The sequence below is a fragment of the Mirounga angustirostris genome, unplaced genomic scaffold, assembly GCF_029215605.1.
Source record: "Mirounga angustirostris isolate CCGP_5_RB_7025 unplaced genomic scaffold, mMirAng1.0.hap1 SCAF_4, whole genome shotgun sequence".
NCBI classification, from domain to species: Eukaryota; Metazoa; Chordata; class Mammalia; order Carnivora; family Phocidae; genus Mirounga; species Mirounga angustirostris.
Window position 1 is genome coordinate 29,315,290 of NW_026991712.1, and position 20,228 is coordinate 29,335,517.

At 38.2% G+C, this 20,228-nt stretch overlaps 1 pseudogene; it reads right to left on the minus strand.

Annotated features, from left to right (window-relative positions):
- Positions 1-443: 443 nt before the first annotated feature.
- On the minus strand, positions 444-512 carry LOC123860584 (U4 spliceosomal RNA; annotated as a pseudogene).
- Between the last annotated feature and the right edge of the window lie 19,716 nt (positions 513-20,228).

Consider the following 20,228-nt stretch of genomic DNA (forward strand, 5'->3'; position numbering starts at 1 on the left):
CAGAGAAAAGCAGTCAGTCACTACCGTCTCCCCAGTTTCCGGCTGGGCTGCACTCCGAGCTCACCCGGCCTGTGACCGAGCGTTTCTATCTCTGGCACCTGACTCGGTGTGGAGTCTCCAAACCCAGAAGATCCCTGCGGTGTGCTCCCATGCCGCTCCTCCCGGGGGAAGAAGGGGGTCTCCCCGGATCTGCCACTTGTTGGGTCCCTGCTGGAAGAGCAGTGGCCTGACTGTGCCGTGGATCACAGTTTATGGCAACCCCAAGCTGAGAGCCTGCTGCTCGGCTTAATCTCTGCAGCCTGCTTCCCTGCTCTGATACCTGGGAGCTCTGCTGCAGTCAGGCACCCCCGGTCTTTCTGTGACCCCGAGGGTCCTGAGACCACACTGTCCCGTGAGGGTTCCACCCCCACTTAGCCACTGGAGCCACGTCCCTCAGCGGAGCCGACTTCTATTAGCAATAATCACGCCTCGGATAAACCTCATTGGCTACGATACTGCCACTGCGCAAAGCTAGAGCCGACTTCTAAAAGTTCCAATTTTGTGCTCCACTGCTCTAACACTTGCCAGAAGTGGCCGATGGAGGCCCCCTCCCCCGCCATCTATCCTCCCGAATATCGCCTCGGATTCACTTCTCCGCATGTCCTACCTTCCAGAAAGCGGTCGCTTTTCTGTTCAGAGAGTTGTTGATATTCTTTTCTTCGATCTCCTGTTGAGTTCGTAGGTGTTCAGAGTGGTTTGATCCCTACCTAGCTGAATTCCTGGGACCAGATGAAATCCAGGTCTCCTACTCCTCCCCCATCTTGCTCCGCCCCCCTCTCTGAGTATTTCTTAAAAGAATATAAACTACACAAATATAAATTACATGTGTAAATAAGAATGGAAAAGGTATTATTTTCATATAGATACCAAATTACTAAATGTTGGGTTGCCTCAATGTTGTTTTAGAAGTCCATAAGAATACAGAACAACATAAAGTTAATTATACACATACTAGCATTACCACTTCAAATCTTTACACAGAACATTCCCACACATTCAATAACTTAATCCCACCCAAATTTCTCTCTTCTCATTAGTGTTGTAGAAATACTAGTGTATCATACGTGTTTTATTTCTAGCAGGTATTATCACTAATTAGTTCTTTGAACCTAGGAGCAAAAGAAGTCTACCTTCTTCCCAAGTAATACTAGTCAGCTGCTGGATTTCTTGCCACTGTGAACAATGATTTTCAGACATTTATAATCTTGTACCACTGTAGATAATAGAATTTGAGCACACTCCAGTATATGTTTATTTATTTAAAGTATATCCATATGTTGTACCAGTACACTGTAATAATACACTGAACATTATTCCTAACCATGTCCCTCTTTCATCTAGTCATAGTACAGCACCAGATGGATTCCCCTAAAACATGCCAGATCATGTCACTAGAAACCTCCAATGGTTCCCTACCTCACTTAGAACAAAAGCTAAAATCTTCAAAATAGCCCTGTAGGCCATATACAATCTGGTCCTTACCTCTTGGTCTCCCTCATTGATTCCATTTAAGGCACACTAGCCTCCTTGTTACTCCAATAGCATAAAAGGCATATTTCTGACTCAAGGCCCCAGCATGGAGTGTCAAAGCTAGAGCAGGGTGAGAAGGGCATTCACAAGGGGGTAAGGGAGTAGACTGCAGTGGGGAATCAGAGCTCAAACAGGATGAGAAAGGTGTCCACAAAGAGGGGCCGCCTGCCATGTTGTGCTAGTATCTAAGCAGGACGGGGAAGTCTCCACTTGGTGGGAGAAGAAGCCAGGCACTGGAAGTCAGAGCCTGAGCAGAGTGAGGAGAGCATCCATGTGGACAGGTGGCTTGGCACTGTGAGTTGAACCCAAAGCAGAATGAGGTAAGCATCCTTGCATTGTCACATGGTGTCAGAGCCCAAATAGGGGGATGGAGGAATTTGTGCAGGAGGGGATGGAAATGGAGTTGGGAGATTTTTTGCATACCCAGATTTATCAAATAAACACATAAAGAATATTTTGAACCAGTTTTCTCACTAATGGAAAAGGGAGGTACAAATATGAGTAGGAAGAAAACTAGAGTATGTGTATATATGCATACATGCACACATACACATTTATTTCTTTCTCAATCCATATATATTCTAAAAATCATGAGTCCACACTGATACTTACAGTTTCAATCCAATACCACAAGGTTCATTTTACACACACACACACACACACACACGCACACATGCACTGCTAGCTCTGTCCACTGTGAGGGCTGGAACAGAAACATCCCAGTAGTATACTGAGCACTCCCAGGTCCCCATATCTTGGTGTCCAAATACTGTTGTCCAAAAGGATTCAAGATCCTTGAGATCACCTAGTTTCAGCCCTGGGTGAGGGAAAGTGCAAGAGGCACCCTTGCTCCAGAAGGTAAGCAAGTGTTCAAAAAATGAAGGGAACACGTCAAAAGGATTCAAAATCTCATTTAAAGGGGCTCCATGAACAAATCGGGGAGAGGGACAATTTGAGCATCTAAATAAAAATGTTAACAAATTATAACACACTGAATAAAGCAGGAAACTATGAGTCAACAGAGATATAAATTAATAAGTAATTCAATTATTTTGATGAGGAATAAGATATTTATACAGTTTCAAAGTATCACCTGTAAAATATTTATTCATTATAAGAGGGAAACAATAACTTTAAAGTTAAGAAGCCATCACCCTAATCAAAGTGATCAAAGTGAGTGTCATTAGTAATGGGACAAATTGATATCATGTGACAGCTGATAGAATACAATGAGAATATGGAAAATCACAACTAAAACCTCCACATCCAGCATAGGGTAGGTACCAAAAAAATGTTGTTTCTCCCTTCACCTTGTATACTTGATATCCAGAAGAGGAAAACCAGCAAATGAGAGGAAGAAAATGAATTACGAGGACACCAGGAGTCATATGCAGTTCCAAATGGCAGACAGTGGCAGTGCGTGATGGCAAGATTTGGTCTGGTTTTAAACAATACAGTAAGATTCTGGCATAGCTCATCACAATCTCCTGGTCTCATCACATGTTAAAATAAGAATCTGGCAGTGTACTGATATCAACATCATGGTCTCTACAACCATCCTCCAGTGATCAGCTTCAACAGAATTGCCAAGTGACACTTCTAGATAGAAAAGTAAAGCAAAGGAATGTTGCAGAGGACATACTTTAGGATATATTAAACACATCCTATTATATAATTATAGCTGACATTTATTAAGTGTTTGCTTCATGAAGCACTTTACAATAATCTCATGAACTCTTGTCAGTAATTCTAGGAAGTAAATCCTGTGATACCTTCTGGTGGTATTACCAAGCTCTCTCGTGATCCCTTCCTCCTGTCTACCAGGATCACCAGGCTCTAACATATCAGTTATTCTCCATTGCATTCTCCAGGTAGGTAGAGCTGGGTATTCTGAGTCAGCCTAGAAAAACATTTTCCATTGTGAGAAAGGCTGAGGGAGACTCCTGCCCCCTTGTCTCCTCTGAATGACGACTAGGAACCGGCTGCCTGCCCTGCCTGCACTGGGATCCTGCACAGCATTTAAGCATCAGTACTGGAGGCCTTTGGGCCCTGCTTTCTTCCTGCTACTGTCCCAAAGTACCCCCATTCTCTTGCATCATGATTAAATGCTTTAAAAAAAATTTACAGGTGAAAAACTTGAGACCCAGAGAAGTTATATAACTTACCTAAAGCCACACTCCTGGTAAGTGGCTAATTGTGATATAATCCAGCTAATTGTGATTAGATTCATAATCATGAAGCTATATCATTCAGAAAAAAATCAAGTAAAAAGCATTTTGTCATAAAAATGTAGATATCCTAGAATGTAGCTATAAGCTTTGAAACCAGATTATGGTTTACTAAAGACTTGAAAGATTATCAATTTAACTTTAAACCTAGTGCTAAAATTTTCTTGTGTTTGCCTTTTCCAAAAATGATTTCCACCCCAATTTGGCCAGTGCAAGTCATTTTGAAAATCTCCTTGGAGAAGGCTGGAATCAGGGGATAGTTTAAGAGTATTAAGTACACGAGGAAGCAGTACTTCAAGGCTCTAAGAGGAATAGCTGTCCAAAGCGTCTGGTTCAAGCTTGCTTTTTGTCCATCTATTGCCCCACTTAGCTATTTCATCTTCTAGTGACTTGGATGCCCCCAAGAATTTCAGGTATTCCTACACACATACACACACATACGCACACGTGCCCTTGTGCACACACACTCACATCTGGTAACTCAGAAGTTACTACCAAGCATAGAAGTGGGCTTATTTGCCAGATTTTTGGTCAGCATATTTAGAAAAAATACTGATAAGCTCATTTAAAGCTACATATGAATAATGAAATATAATGAACATCAGCCTTAAATAGAAGGCATAATTATAGAGAAACATTTTTGAGTAGTTTTCAAAAAAAAATGTTAAGTTCAAAATAAACTTATAGGTCAGCAATTCCCACTACCTTCAGTGTTCAATTTAATTCAATAGATAGTCACTGCACATCAACATCATTAAACAAAACCACAAAGACTTAAAGGAGGGGAGAGGTTATTCATGTGGAGATGCAGAGAAGAGCATTCCAGGCAGAAACACTGTCAGGTCACAGACCCTAAGGTGGAAGCATACCTAACATGTTTGTGTGTGTGTGTATGTGTGTGTGTAGATAGCTGTAAAATTAATAAAATATTCTTTGGCTTTGGCCTGAGGAGTGAAAAATTAATTACTTTACCTTGTGTGTTGATTTGTGTTTTCCTAATTTAAGTTGAGCCATAAAACTTCAAATCTGGTTATTGGAAATATTTTTGAAACATACATATTGAGCTAATTCTTCTAGAAGAAATAACAAGGGTTTGAGAAGTGAAGGAATCCAAGAGAGAGACCAGAGAGCTGGTGCTTCTGTTGTGTGGCCTTCCCACAAACTATAAAGCTTTCATGGCTAGAAGTCAGTCTTTTACATTTCTGTCAATTTTCCAGAAGGGGGCAGCATTTATTCACAGTAGGAAAACCAACAAAAAGTTTTTACTTTAGCCAGTCTTCAAAGCAGTAAAGGCTGGGAAGTTGGATGAAAGAGATATTTAAACTCTTTCTTGAATTTTGTGTCAGTACATAAGAGTGCCAAGAGTAGGAAAGTGGGTGGAAGCCTGGTGTCTACTTTGCTATGTGAGCATTTAGTAAAGAACCAGTCAAATGCCTCTATGAGGAAAAGATCAGTCCTTGTGGACTCACCATTGAATCCCTGATCTGAGTGCAGTTTCCAGCACATAGTAGGTACTTAATAAATGAATGACTGATAAAAAATGGGGAAGGTATGGGTTCCCAGGGCAAGTTTCAAGCATAAGTGTGAAGTAGGCAAATCTATCTTTGGAACTTAAGGGTAACTGTATTAGAAAGCAGGGTTAGGGCTGGGATTAATCTGCTTTTAATATACACAGAGAGATGGACTTTATAACACAAAAAATGAGTCACTAGTACTGGGCCCACCAGGTAGAAAAGGTGATAATTTGGGTCAAGAGGACTTGTTTAGTTCCCCAGAACTCCTACCACCTCCATTCTGTTCTATTGGTCAGTTTATTCTTTCACCAATATCACAGCATCTTGATCCATGTAGCTTTACAATAAGTCTTGAAATTCAGTAGTATCATTAGTCCAACTTTGTTTCTCTGTCAATAGCGTGTTGGCTATTCTGGGTCTTTGCCTCTCCATATAAACTTTAAATCGGTTTCTCCACAAAATAACTTTCTGGGTTTTTTATTCAGATTGCTTTGAATCTACAGATCAAGCTAGGAAGAACAGACATCTCAACAATACTGAGTCTTTCTATCAATGAACATGAAGTAACTGTTCATTTATTTAACTATTCTTTGATTTCTCTCATCAGATTTTTGTAGTTTTCCTCATATAAATCTGGTATATACTTCGTTAGACTTGTAACTAAGAATTTAATTGGGGAAGGGGTGATAATACAAATAGTACTGTGTTTTTAATTTCAAATTCCACTTGCTCATTGCTGGCATATAAGAAAGCAACTGGTTTTTGTCGATTAACTTTATATCCTGCAACCTTGCTATAATACCATATTAGTTCCAAGCTTTTTGTTGATTCTTTTGTATTTACTACATGGACAATCATGCTATCTGCAAACAAAGGCATTTTATTTCTTCCTTCTCAGTCTGTATACCTTTTATTTCCTTTTTTTTTTTTTTTTGTCTGAGTGCATTAGCTAGGACTTCTAGTACAATGCTAAAAGGAAGTGGTAAGAGGGGACATCCTTGGCTTTTTCTAATCTCCGTGGGAAATCTTTGAGTTTCTCGCCATTGAATATGAAGTTTGCTGAAGCTTTTTGTAGGTGTTCTTTATCAAGTTGAGGAAATTCTCCTCTATTCCTAGTTTGCTGAGAGTTTTGTGCTTTTTTTATCATAAAAATAATTACAATAATTATGGGTGTTTGATTTTATCAAACGCTTTTTCTGCATCCATTATGATCATTTGATTTTTCTTCTTTCTTTTCATACAATGGATTTGATTTGCTAGTTTGTTTTTAGACAGATTACTAAACTCTCCAATGCATCTATTTTCTCTTTCTCCAAAACTAGAATAATAATCCTTGTCCCAGATATTCCTCTAAAAGCCCTGTGCTTCCAGTCTGCAGGGATGGTGAAGGCCCATCAGCTAAAGAATCAAGCTTGATTTTGAATCCAGCTGTGCCACTCTCCCACTACATATACCTGGGCCAGTCATTCACCTGTCTGAGTACATTCACTCACTTAGTTATCATGGAAACACTAAGGACATCCAAAAATGGCATTTAAAAGCAGCTTCTCAAAATTTTGATTAGATTGCTAACTTGCTTTATTTCTGTTGAGATGATTAAATGCACTATTCATGTGAAAGCACTTCTTTTTTCTTTTTGCTGACCTGAAATTGCACTTCCAAACAAAGCATCATCAATCAAGCCTTGTCCTGCATTCTGTTTTCTAGAAAACTTGAGCCATGACATTCATTTTAAGTACTATTATTATTAGAAATGTCATCGCAGCATTTTTTTTCATTCGTTTCCTGTTTTAATTTGTTGACTACTCATCAAGGCTGTCCCTAGGGAACAAATTTTATTCAAGTGAAATCAGGTTAAAAAGGACACCAATTATAGCTCAGAAGAAGAAAATATAACCCAAAAAGGCAATATGAAGAATAAAGGTTTGTCTGTAAGGATGGAAGAGCTGCCCCTTCTGTTCCAGTAATGCCTCTGCTTTAGCAACCATCTGACTGGAGCTAAATCTGACCGGAGCTAACACTCTGACTGGAGCAACCATCTGACTGGAGCTAACACTCCCCACTGAATCCTCCATTAAAAGCCTCCTTTAGGAACTGTCCAGTTACTCGATTCCTTGAGGTGGATGCCTGGTTATAAACATACACATACACTGCCCCCCGGCCCCCCGTGTGTTGCCTAGAGCAGTTTCTCCATTTCACATTTCCCAAAGTTTAAGGCCATGGTTCCTCAATTTTCCTCTTTTGTATATCTTTTCATAAAAGAAAGACCTCTTTGTCACAAAATATAGAAATTACATAATTTTACAGTAAATGGTTTTCTTTTCAATTAAATAAATTTGGTCCTAAGAAAAAGTCCCTACATTCTCCTTATTTTTCTCATTTTACCTCATACCAGTGAAATTTTGTCGCACTCCTGTGTTTGGAAACCATTGGCAGAGGGACAAGTCAGTTAATAAGCTAGAGAACTGGAAAAGGCTGACTCACCTCACCAAGGTGAGGAATGTTCCAGTATAGGCAAACACCAGGAAATACTCAATTCAAAAAGGACACTTCAATATTTTAAGTAATTAAGCCCACCACACATTTAATAGATGTTTTACAGCAAAGCAGAGGGTGGTTGAGGTGTTGGATCGAGGTGTCTGGGCCTTCTTTTCTTCCTTTTATAGAGATCATTCTATTTTTTCTTTTTAAAGATTTTATTTATTTATTTGACAGAGAGAGAGATAGGAGAGCAGGAACACAAGCGAGGGGAGTAGGAGAGGGAGAAGCAGGCTTCCCGCTGAGCAGGGAGTCCAATGCGATCCCAGGACCCTGGGATCATGACCTGAGCTGAAGGCAGACGCTTAACGACTGAGCCACCCAGGCGCCCCTACAGAGACCATTCTTAACAACCCAAATTGAAGGCCCAATTTTTCATTGCTTTTATGATTATTATTTCAATATAATTTTTCTCCAAATATATCTGAGGTATTAAGGTCAATGCCATGGAGCACTGAATAAGATTAGCCCATGAATATGTGTGTGTTTGTTCTGAGAACATGACCCTTCTCAGTGGTTCTGTGCCTTGGCAGAGTGTGGAGTTCTCGGTGTTTTAGGTATCACCCAGAGCAGGACCAGAAATGGTCCTCCCCTTGAAGTCTTAACTTCCCAACTTTAAATACACACAGCACACATAGTATTAAAGATATGGGCATACCAAAGTATTAGTTTATGTTTGGTTTTGATGTCTGTTTTAATTCCCTAATAGAAGAAAAGGAAGGATGGAATGTGGATGGGAGGTAAAGAGGGAGTGAGGGAAGAAGGGATTAAGAGAAGAGGGAAAACAATGGTGGTGATTCCCAGCAACAAGGGCAATGGCTGGTGGGAGATTTATGGGAAGTGAGAGCCCTGCCCCTGCCCAGCTTGTCCGGGAATTCTCCCTGCTGGAGGGTGATTTGTTAATTGCTGTCTGAACAGCCTTTCCAGGGAGTCAATTTTGGACTCTGATCCTCACATTTAGAATCACCAAAGCCAAGCCAAGGTTGTTTTCCAGGAATAGGGTTTTATAGGATGAGGCTACTTCATGCATTGTGTGGTAATTGGTGAATATTCCATTTCATATTTAAGAACAGAGTCAGGACAGAAGTAAAGGGGTAATATTACCATAGCTTGGAAAGCACTAATTTAAAGAAAAAATTTCTTTTCTTTCTTCCAGCATAGATATGGCCCCATGTGACTGTGGGTATGAAATAGTTAAACACTCAAACCTCTGAACTTCTAAAGTCATGAGCAACTTTCATTGATGTTTCAGAATAAGTACCATGACATGAATGCTTCTGTTTAGTAAACTACTTTTCAGTTAGGAAACATAAATAATAATAACAGTAATAGTAATAGCAACTAGCATGTACTAACCTCTTCCCACATGCCAGCTACTGTCCTTTAAAAGTGATATCATATGTGCTATCACATTTAGTCCTCACAATATCACAGAAAGTTAGTTAATATAATTATGTCCATTCTACAGATGAGGAAACTGTATCTCAGAAAGTTCAAGCAACTTACTCAAAGTTAGTTAGATAACAAAGGTGGAGTCAGGGTTTGAGCCTAAGCAGTCCAACAGCAGAGCCCCAAGGCATTTGTCAGTTAAATATTTTCTTCCATCCAAATAGTCTTTTCTCACTACAATGGGATATGGATAAAATATCTTTTCAGTCACTCTGAGCTTTAAATTCAGATAGACATAGATTTAAATCATGATATATGACCTTAGAAAAGTAGCTAAATTTCTCAGATCTTAGGTTTTTATTTGTAAAATAGAGATGATCACACCACTTTGCAGGATTACTGTGAAAGCAAGAGGTAATACACAGCAGCCATTTAATATATGGAAAGTATTGCCACAGAACAGACAGATACAGACTGTCAAGTTTAAAAAGGAAAAGCAAGCAGACAATGAAAGCCCAGACACCCGGGACAGATACCCATGATAAGGGATAACTGGTAGTAGATCATCTTGAGAAATAGTGAAGGAAGCAATTTCCCTTAAGCAGCTCAGTTGATAAAGTAAACTTTGAGTATACTTGCAAAATAAGAAAGATAGCAGTTAATAACATAAAAACAAAAATAAAAACAAAACAAAACAACAAAAAAAGAGAATCAGTTGACCCTGTACAATGAAAGAAAACAAACCCCAAGCCATTACAAGGTATTATGCTCTGAGCCACAGCAAGCCAAATTAATTCACATAGTGAAGGAGGAAATGAAGCTTGTGTCAGAACCCATCTGTCTGTCATATATAATGCAATATCCACAAAAGTAGCTTAAGGTAAACCAGACATAGTTCTCACCCTATGTTGTGGAGGAGTCATCTCTGTGACTCTTATTGTTGTTGCAGTGAAGCTCTAGGTTAAAGCATAACTCTAAAAAACTCTAGACTGAGGGAATATCCACTGGCTATTCCAGTCAAGAATCCCATGTATGGTATGAAAACAAGTAGATAACAGACCTTTGAGAAGATCTCTTTGGCCAGGTCTCCAGTCTTCTTGTGCTCTACATTCTCTAATGTCATTTCCCAGTCCAGTTAGTCGAGTTTCACAGCCTTTCCACTGTGGATGCACTAAAGATCTAAGATAAAAGAGGGGGTGGGATTAGGGATGGAAGAGTGGGAAATGATAGAACAAATAGCAAAAGCACAATCTAAAACAGCCCGAGAGTGGATCTGCTGTACTAGCAGCAGAAATCTCCATAAGCATTTGCTACCAAAAGTTGGATTCTTCTAGTCTATAGGTCCCTATTTTCACAATGCATTTGTAATGGGAAGGTAACATTTATGAAAATAAGACATATTCTTTCCTTGTTTGTTTTGTGTACATAAAATGTGCAGACAAAAGCTTGAATTTTAAAAATTCAGTCAATTAAACTTGCAGTTGTTAGGTTGACTTAACTGCTGCCTACTGAAATGAGATCAATGGTCTTAATGTCTTTGGGGGGAAAACTATTGCATTCCCAGCTTTTTTGGAGAGACCCTTCAAAAAGGTTTCCATCCACCAAATCTTACTACATATATCATAAATTGGTTTTGAAGACAGCTATTAGAATATAAAAAATATGATTGTGACTATATTCCTCATTTTGCCCTGTGCCATGGTGTTTTAATCTGCTGTTAATACTTGACCATCTAGTAGGCACTCAATGGATATTTGTTAAATAATAGGAAGAAATTGGGGGCACCTGAGTGGCTCAGTTAAGGGTCTGACTTTTGATTTTGGCTCAGATCATGATCTCAGGGTTGTGAAATCGAGCCCCACATGGGACTCCATGGAGCCTGCTTAAGATTCTCTCCTTCTCCCACTACCCACCTCCCTCCCCCCAGCTTCGCCTCTGGAAAAAAAATAGGAAGAAATTGGTAAGGAGTTTTAAATGACACTTCATGATAATTAAGAACAAGGGCTTTCAGATCAAATGGACCTGATAATTTACTAATCTATACCTTTGAGCAAGTTTTTTAAATTCTCAAAGCCTCAGATTTTTTCATTAAAAAAATGTCAATATATAATTAACCCTTCCATTGGCTATTCATTTAGATTAATGAGAGAATTCATATAAAACTCTTAGCTCAGACTATGCTCATGGCTAGTGCCAAAAAATGTTAGCTATTAACACTTCTATGCTTTATCTTAAGCAAATAATACAATTCTTTAATCTGCTAATTATATATTAAGTCTTTTTGTCATAATATCGAACATTATGTCATTGCCAAACAACACACTTTTTGGAAATGTGTGGGACTTATCAACAAACAGATGAGAAGGATTTCTCAGAATTTGACTTGTTCATGGTTTCATGGAAGATTATTGATAGCATGGAAGTGGATTTAACAGCAGAGGGCAGAGCACAGAGACCAGGAGGGAGAGAATAATGCACTCCTAAGAGAAACAAAGGAAAGGTGTCTGTCATTTTCTGATGCTGAGCCTCATAATATCTCTGACAGGCACCACTAAACAAGTACACATTATAGAACTCAGTCATCCCTAATAACAGTTTACATGGGAAGAAAAGGAAGGACTTTTTTTTTTTTCCTTGAAAAGGAAGAAGATGGAAAGAGGAGAAAGAAGCAGAAAACTTCGCTATACATAAAGTGGAGAAAATCAAGGTGGGTCTGTGGGGAGCAGGGCAGTATAGTAGACAGAGCATGGGCTTTATAAGGGGATAGATCTAAATCTGGTTTTTCTAGCTCAGTTATTTGCTACCTAAGCTAAGTACCTATTGCTATTTAACAATTTGTGCTTCTTTTCCTTCATCTTTGTAATAATAATTGTGTAATTAAATTAAAAAAAAGAAATAACTGTGTAATAAAAATTGTGATTATGTCATAGGGTTGCTGTGATGATATAATGAAACAACCATGTTGGTAAAGTGCCCAATCTATTTTCTGGTTTATATAGGTACTTGAAAAATATTTTTCGCACACTCTGCCGGCAAGTAAGTTACAGAAATGCTTGCTAAAGCACTATTTTTTGCACTTGTTTACTCAGTTATTCCATAAGCATTCCTGGTAATTGTGGGAGATTGATTAGCATTGCTTCAATTTAGCTAAGCTTGAGCTACATTTCCCAGCATCCATCTTTCCTTCATGGGATTAGGTCAGGCGCTGACATGGAAGATAGAAGTGAAGTCCCAGGTATCATCTGGTGCTGAGAAGGCTGGTGCAGCACAGAGTGCTTTTGCAAAGCCTGCCTATTGGGACTGACTCCCTGGCTTCCTGGCTGGAGGGTGGCAGCAGCAAATCCTGGAGATCCTTGCATCTCCTGCTCTAAGTTCTCCAACTCCTGGTCCAGGTGTGTGTTCAGCTCTGTGGCAATGAGGCCCTAGCTTCTGAAGAAAACCTTCATCAAAATTGTAAACTTGGAGGCAATAAAGAACCTACAGAGGTTCCAGTTCATTCTTAAGGGTTCCAATTCACACTCACAGGTTCCAGTTTGTATTTGTTTCTCTGACTTCACAACCATCTTTTCTTCCCAACTACCTGCATGTGGACATCATGTTCCGGCACTAGACTCAGAAACTAAACATCACATAGACTATTTCTCTTATTTCTATTAATTGTGTAAGGTCAAGTCTTTGTGATAAATACCTGCAAATATTATATATAGATATAGATATATAGATATATCCTCGTGGTTCCAATTCTATGATAAGTAGATTATATCAGTTCTTGACTGATACAATGGGTTCTCTATGTGCCAGGAACTATATTTTGGGCTGAGGAAACATAGATGAATAAGGTACAGTCCCTACATTCACAAAAGCTCATAGTTCTTAAAGGAGAAGTCAGCCATCACTCATCATATAAGAAATTAAAAAGTTTCTATGGATTTGCCTAATCTGGAAAGTTCATATAAATGGAATCATATAATGTGACCTATTGTGTCTATATTTTTTTTCACTTAGCATGTTTTCTAGGTTCATCCACATTGCAGTATGTATGAGTACTTCACTCTTTTTTTTACAGCTGAATAATATTCAATTGTATGGATATATCACATTTTGTTTACTCATTCATCCGTTAATGGACATTTGGGTTGTTCCCACTTTTTGGAACTATATGGTTTCAAACTAGATAGTGATGGTTGCACAGCATTGTGAATGTACAAATGACACTGAATTATACTCCTTAAAATAGTTAATTTTATATTATATGAATTTCACCTTAATAAGAAAATTTTTAAGATTATGAAGTTATAAAGTTGGTTTCCTTCAGTTAAAAACATTTACATATATCTATAATTGTTCAGAGTGAAACTAAAGAGATTCCAGTTTATGGATTTTATGGAGTTTATGCATACCAAACTGGTAAAATGTTCATTAAACTAGATATTTTCAGTGATAATATCAGATGCTTTCCACATTTGACTACAATCTGTTTTGTATATTTTTCTTTGCTCTGCTATTTTGCAGCAAGCCTGTCATTGATCGGCTTCTTGACATGCACATAAAATCAATTAGCATTCAGTCTCTGAGAATAATTCTCTTAATAGGTTACTGCTTTCACCATTTAGCCAACAGAGAAACATTTCTTTCCACACCACCCCATACTTATTTAGGAAGGCATTTGGTAACACTTATCAGCCTGCACATGCCAGCAATTAGATGTCAATAGAATTTCTATGTTCAATCCTTTGTATACAAGAAACATTTTAGCCAAAATTTCTAGTCCTCTTACAACTTTCTGAACTCATCAGTTTTTGTCCTTTTACTACAGGGTGATTTTAGAGACATCAGATAAAGGCCCACCATATCTGCCTCCAAACTTCCCCTAAAAAGGGAAAGGATGAAAGTAGATACCAAGATTGAGAATATGCCAGGCCAGATTTCTATTCCTCGTGTTTCAGGAGGTACAATGAAAAGCCATTATTTAACTCTTCTTATTAGTATAACTTTTCCTTTAATTGCTAACCCAGCTTTCTTTTTTTGTTGTTTTACTTCTTTCTTACTCCAGATATCTAATCTGAATGTCAATGGCTTGTAGAACTTTCTAACCCCACCTCTCTTCACTATCCTTCTCTTTCACTACACTCTGGCCATACTGGCTTACAATTAGATTCTAGAACATGTAAAACTCATCTCCATCTCAAGACCTTTATAGTTGCTGCTCCTTCTACTTGAGTATTCTTCCTCAACATGAACACTCAATAAATGCAGATTCCTTTCACTTCTCCCACATGAAGGCTTTTAAAATAAATCTGTAGACCAGAATCAACCATACTGCTTTAACCAAGGACTATATGGGAGTTTTATTATTGGTCCAGTAAAATACCATGCAAGAACAGTAATTTCCATATATGTACAGAAATCATGTGTGTGTGTGCACTTGTGTGCTCATGTGTGTATACTAAAATCATTTGGTGGTATGCCTTACTACAACAACAGAACACTGTGAATTTAGTCCTATTTAAATTTATCCTAACCTTGAGATTTTTATTGGAGACTCTACTTCTTAACTAGCTTATTCCCCTATCCTTTGATTCCCTATTTATTATGCCTCCTACAGAAACCATTTTACGTGTTTCTTTATGTAAAATTCTTAACATAACTCTCAGATGCATTTCTTCACTGGTTAAGATTGTAGTGAGCTTGAATCCTTCAAAATGTCCATGGTCACTTAGAATTTTTACCACTTACCCATTCAGACATGCTATGGCCATTGCAAACTTTTAGATGCTTGTTTCTTTAGGAATGCGAAGCACAAATGACTATATATTCTGTTGTTTCCAGTATCTTGTTTTGACTACAAGTTATATCCCAGGTCCAGTCAACCAGAGGCCCCAACGTGGGACTGTGACTCTTTATCAAGGGACACAAAGACATTTAGATTCTCTCATAGCAGTAGCAAGCAGCCACGGTGTCCTGCATGCGGCAGCAACTACAGACCAGCCTATTTGGGCTAAAAGACCTTGGCTTCTTCCCTCTTGGCATAAAAATGCCTTGGTTCATATCCAGTCTTATGCCTGGTTCTTTATCTTCCCATTGAATCTGTGACCTCCTGCTATCCTTGCACATTTGTATATATAAACTTTTCTTTTTCTTTTTTCCCCTAACATCAGCCAGTTAGTTTTGTTACCTGTAATCAAAACATTCCTAACTATTAGAGAGGGAGGTGTTCATGTAACAGACTCAAGTAAGAACCTAGTAACCATGCTTAGTGATTGAGTTGGCACTTCCTAACAGAATTATTTGTTGCTTTTGGCAGATTCAGGGGGAAAAAAAAAAACCCACTGCCTTACCAGAGCTTCTGATGCCAGTGACTACCACTCTAGGGGTATTCTCCAGAGAAAGAGAACACTGGGGGAAAAACAGCATTGCAATTTAGACTGCCACTCCATTTAATAATGGGGAAATGGTATTACTTTACTGGTAATTAATTTTTTTAAAAGCCTCATGTAAAATGTCAGCTGGACTCTGTTTATTGGAATGTATCAACACATTATCTTATCTGCAGAGAGAAAAACAATACTGTGGCTTCAGGAGAAATGGATAGGAGGGGGTGAGATGGAAAGAAAAACACCAACAGGAATGATAAACTGGATTTTAATGACAAAGTCACTTTGCCAACTGTAACTTGGGTGCCGGGTAAGCTGATCTGACTTCATTAGGTGATAGCCAGCCTCCTGAAGCCATCATCAACCTGGGAGAAAGCCATATGTGTTGGTTGCACAAATGGACATTGATTTTTCAATAAACTGGAACCCAAAGCCAACATCACTCCAATGATATCTTTTCTCAGGAGAGAGGATTTCTCGCTCATGCCTGGCACCATGTATCAGCTCTTATATTACAAGAATTACATGGGTGAAGCAGAGTAGAAAACATCAGCTCACTTAAGTCATGTGATAAATGAGGCAATTAAGTCAATTAGATGCACAGTTACTGAGTTATATCTGTTTTGCTTTGTAAAATATAATTTTAAATAGGATCATCTATCTTACCATACTTGACAGCATTAGAATTCTGTGGGGCAGAAAAAATGTGATTCATTACTCTATGAAATAAACAGTGCCTTACTCTCTCAACTGAATAAAGTAACCTTGGTCTTTAAATTGAAGGTTGTGATCCCTTAACTCTTTCTCTCTGAGCAGAACACATTTTGTGCTTGTCCTTTGCCTACACTTTAAGTGTGTGGCTTTTGTTCTAGTCATCATGTGGTTGGGGGATTAGTAGAACATTAATTTTTTCAATGCATGATTTATCATATGCATCTCTTTCTGGAGGAAGACAATATAGTTGTAGCAGATTTACATTGTTCTGGTTGAGTCACTTGAGTGACTTTGTAATAAAAGGATGAACAGTCACCCTGGTTTGAGGGAAGAGCTCCAGGACCTTTAGTGGTTTAATTAAATGCTGTTCACCACCATGCCATCTCCTTGGTATGCAGAATTGTCATGGCAGAGAGGTATGTGCACCTGCAGAGAGGCCAAGGAGATTCTGGGAAAGGCAACCTAAAAAGACTCTTTGCTTTTGGAAAATCAGTACTTCTAGAGCCTCCAATGAATCGTGACAGTCTTATCTAAGGTGTTTGGGCAGATAAGGGCACTAAGAGCCACCAGGGGAAACTAATCATGAATGAAGGTAATACTGGACTGGTAGCCACTGCTAGACTGGAGGCTTATCAAGAAATTGCTCATGAGGCAAATTATGTTTCCTTTGCTCTCCACAACTTATATTTTCCTTGTTTCATTGAACCAACTAAAATTAGTGAACTACTCAAAAGTTAGGATATTTCACATATAAATATGGATTACTTTGGCCAGAGTACCTGCTCTGCACTTTGCTTTCAGAGTCTACCACTAACATATATACTTCTCCTCTCCTTGCTTCATTCATTTCTTTTACTTTCTGGAACCCAGCAGGCAGCTGAGTTTTTCACCTTTTGCCTAGATGGTTGTGGGAGAAGGTTCTGATTCTGTCACACAATGGGGCTGAGAATGGAAGCTCCTTTTAACCCAGCCCCCTGGGGGTATGGGTGAGAAACTATGACTGAACAGGTGAGGAGAAACTAAGTTGTAGCCTAGAAACAGTCCTGGCTGAAACTGAGCATGTGAGTTGTGATCTCACACACTAAGGAGTGGAGATCCAGCAAGGACATCACTGCAGGAGAGGACAAGGACATTAAACATGGATTTTTTTTTAAGATTTATTTATTTATTTGAGAGAGAGAGAGAGCGTGGGGGGAGGGGCAGAGGGAAAGGAAGAGAGAGAATCTCCAGCAGACTCCCCGCCGAGCATGGAACCTGACTTGGGGCTCGATCTCAGGACCCTGAGACCATGACCTGAGCCAAAGTCAAGAGCCAGAGGCTCAAATGACCGAGCCACCCAGGTGTCCCACTAAACATGGATTTTTAAAGACAGAATTAATTGTTGGTTAAAGAATATGTAAATCTTAAATTTAAAAAATATTGTCAAATTGACCTTGAAAAGATTGAACCAAGTTAAATACTGACCAACAGTTTACGAGAGCACTAGTTTGCATACTAGTCTTTTTAAGTCTTGCTAATCTGATGGGGGAAATTTGCCACTTTGAATTTTGTTAGTGAGTTTAAGCACATTTTCAGATGTATGCTGGCCATTTTTTTTAAGAACTGCCAGTTTGTAACTATTGTTTATTTTTCTTATTAGGCTATTTGCTTCTCCTTATTGAACTATAGGAATCCCCTGATGGTTCTTTCTCTGTCATATCTGTTGCAAATATTTTCTTCCAGTTTGTTACTTTAAATTTGACTGTTGTATCTCATTGTCCAGAAACTGTTCATTTTTAAGATAAAAAGCTGTTAGTTTTTTTATGGGTTTGGGGTTTAAAATCTTTCATAGATCCCCTCAGCTTCACAATTGTCAAAATAACTGTCTGTACATTCCTTTAAGAAGTCTGTAGGTTTTTATAATAGTACTTATTTAGTTATCCAAGTTATTTTTATGTTTGCTGTGAGGTAGAGATTTAATTTTTTAAGAACAAATGGACAGCTGATTACCTAAATATCATTTTCTCATTATTAGAAATTCTAGTTGTATCTTAAATTAATAGGTGTCTTTTTGCCTTTTGGTTCATTTTGAGATTCCAGTAGGGTAACTTCCTTCTTGGAGATTTAGGATTGGTGATTATTCACCATCCTTCTCTCTAGATTCCTCAAAAATTGACAATAGGCACTTAGAATCCAATAAGGATGAAAATGTACAGCATGAGATTTATACTGGATGAGTAGTGCCCAGTAATCTCCCCAAAATATAGAACTTCCGATATGTTGTGTAAGAGGATATAGCTTGGCTTGGGGCCAAAGTGATGCTTTCTATTTCTTCCCTATAGATCTAGTGCTTAGGCTCTAACTGTGGGGAGGGTGAGATCTGCAAAGCAATTACTCAAACAGTTCAAGGAGATTCAAGGAAGAGAATGCCAGCATCTTAAACCCAATTTTCTTGGAGTATTTACTCCAATAATCCTTCCAAGGAGGAGCAGAAATGCTTTCTTCTTTAAGGAAAAAATAAAAAACAAATCCAACTTACACTCTCATTGTTTATCTTTCTTTCTCAACCTTTTATTTTAGGATATCCTTGCATGTTTTCTCTTTCAGATGAATTTTAAAAGACACTTGTAACTATCATTGAAAAGATCTTGTTGGGATTTTAGTTCATATTGCATTTAATTTACATATTTATTTACACATTTATTTATACTATTGAGTTATCTTATCCTGAGATTCTTTATTCGGGCTTTATTATATATACTTGAGTAAAATCATATAATTTCCCCCATAAATGTCTTACACTCTGCTAAGTTGACTCATGAATATTTTAATAATTTTTATTCTCATTGAGTTGGATCTTTCATTTTTCTAATTAGTTTTTTACTTCTATATAGGAGAGAGAATAGGGCCAACTCATTTTAAACCCAAAGACACCTCCAGATTTAAAGTGAAGGGCTGGAAAACCATTTACCATGCTAATGGACACCAAAAGAAAGCTGGGGTGGCAATCCTTATATCAGACAAATTAGATTTTTAAACCAAAGACTATAATAAGAGATGAGGAAGGACACTACATCATACTTAAAGGGTCTATCCAACAAGAAGATCTAACAATTGTAAATATCTATGTCCCTAACATGGGAGCAGCCAATTATATAAGCTAATTAATAACAAAATCAAAGAAACACATCAACAATAATACAATAATAGTAGAGGACTTTAACACCCCCCTCACTGAAATGGATGGTTCATCCAAGCAAAGGATCAACAAGGAAATAAAGGCTTTAAATGACACACTGGACCAGATGGACTTCACAGATATATTCAGAACATTCCATCCCCAAACAGTAGAACACACATTCTTCTCTAGTGCATATGGAACATTCCCCAGTATAGATCACATCCTGGATCACAAATCAGATCTCAACTGGTACCAAAAGACTGGGACCATTCCCTGCATATTTTTGGACCATAATGCTTCGAAACTAGAGCTTAATCACAGGAGGAAAGTTGGAAAGAACTCAAATACATGGAGGCTAAAGAGCATCCTACTAAAGAATGAATGGGTCAACCAGGAAATTAAAGAAGAATTAAAAAAAATTCATGGAAACAAATGAAAATGAAAACACAACTGTTTAAAATCTTTGGGATGCAGCAAACAGTCCTAAGAGGAAGCAATACAAACCTTTCTCAAGAAACAAAAAAGGTCTCAAATACACAACCTAACCCTACATCTAAAGGAGCTGGAGAAAGAACAGAAAATAAAGCCTAAACCCAGCAGGAGAAGAGAAATAATAAAGATGAGAGCAGAAATCAATGAAATAGAAACCAAAAGAACAGGTAGAACAGATCAATGAAACTAGGAGCTGGTTCTTAAAAGAATTAACAAGATTGATAAACCCCTGGCCAGACTTATCAAAAGA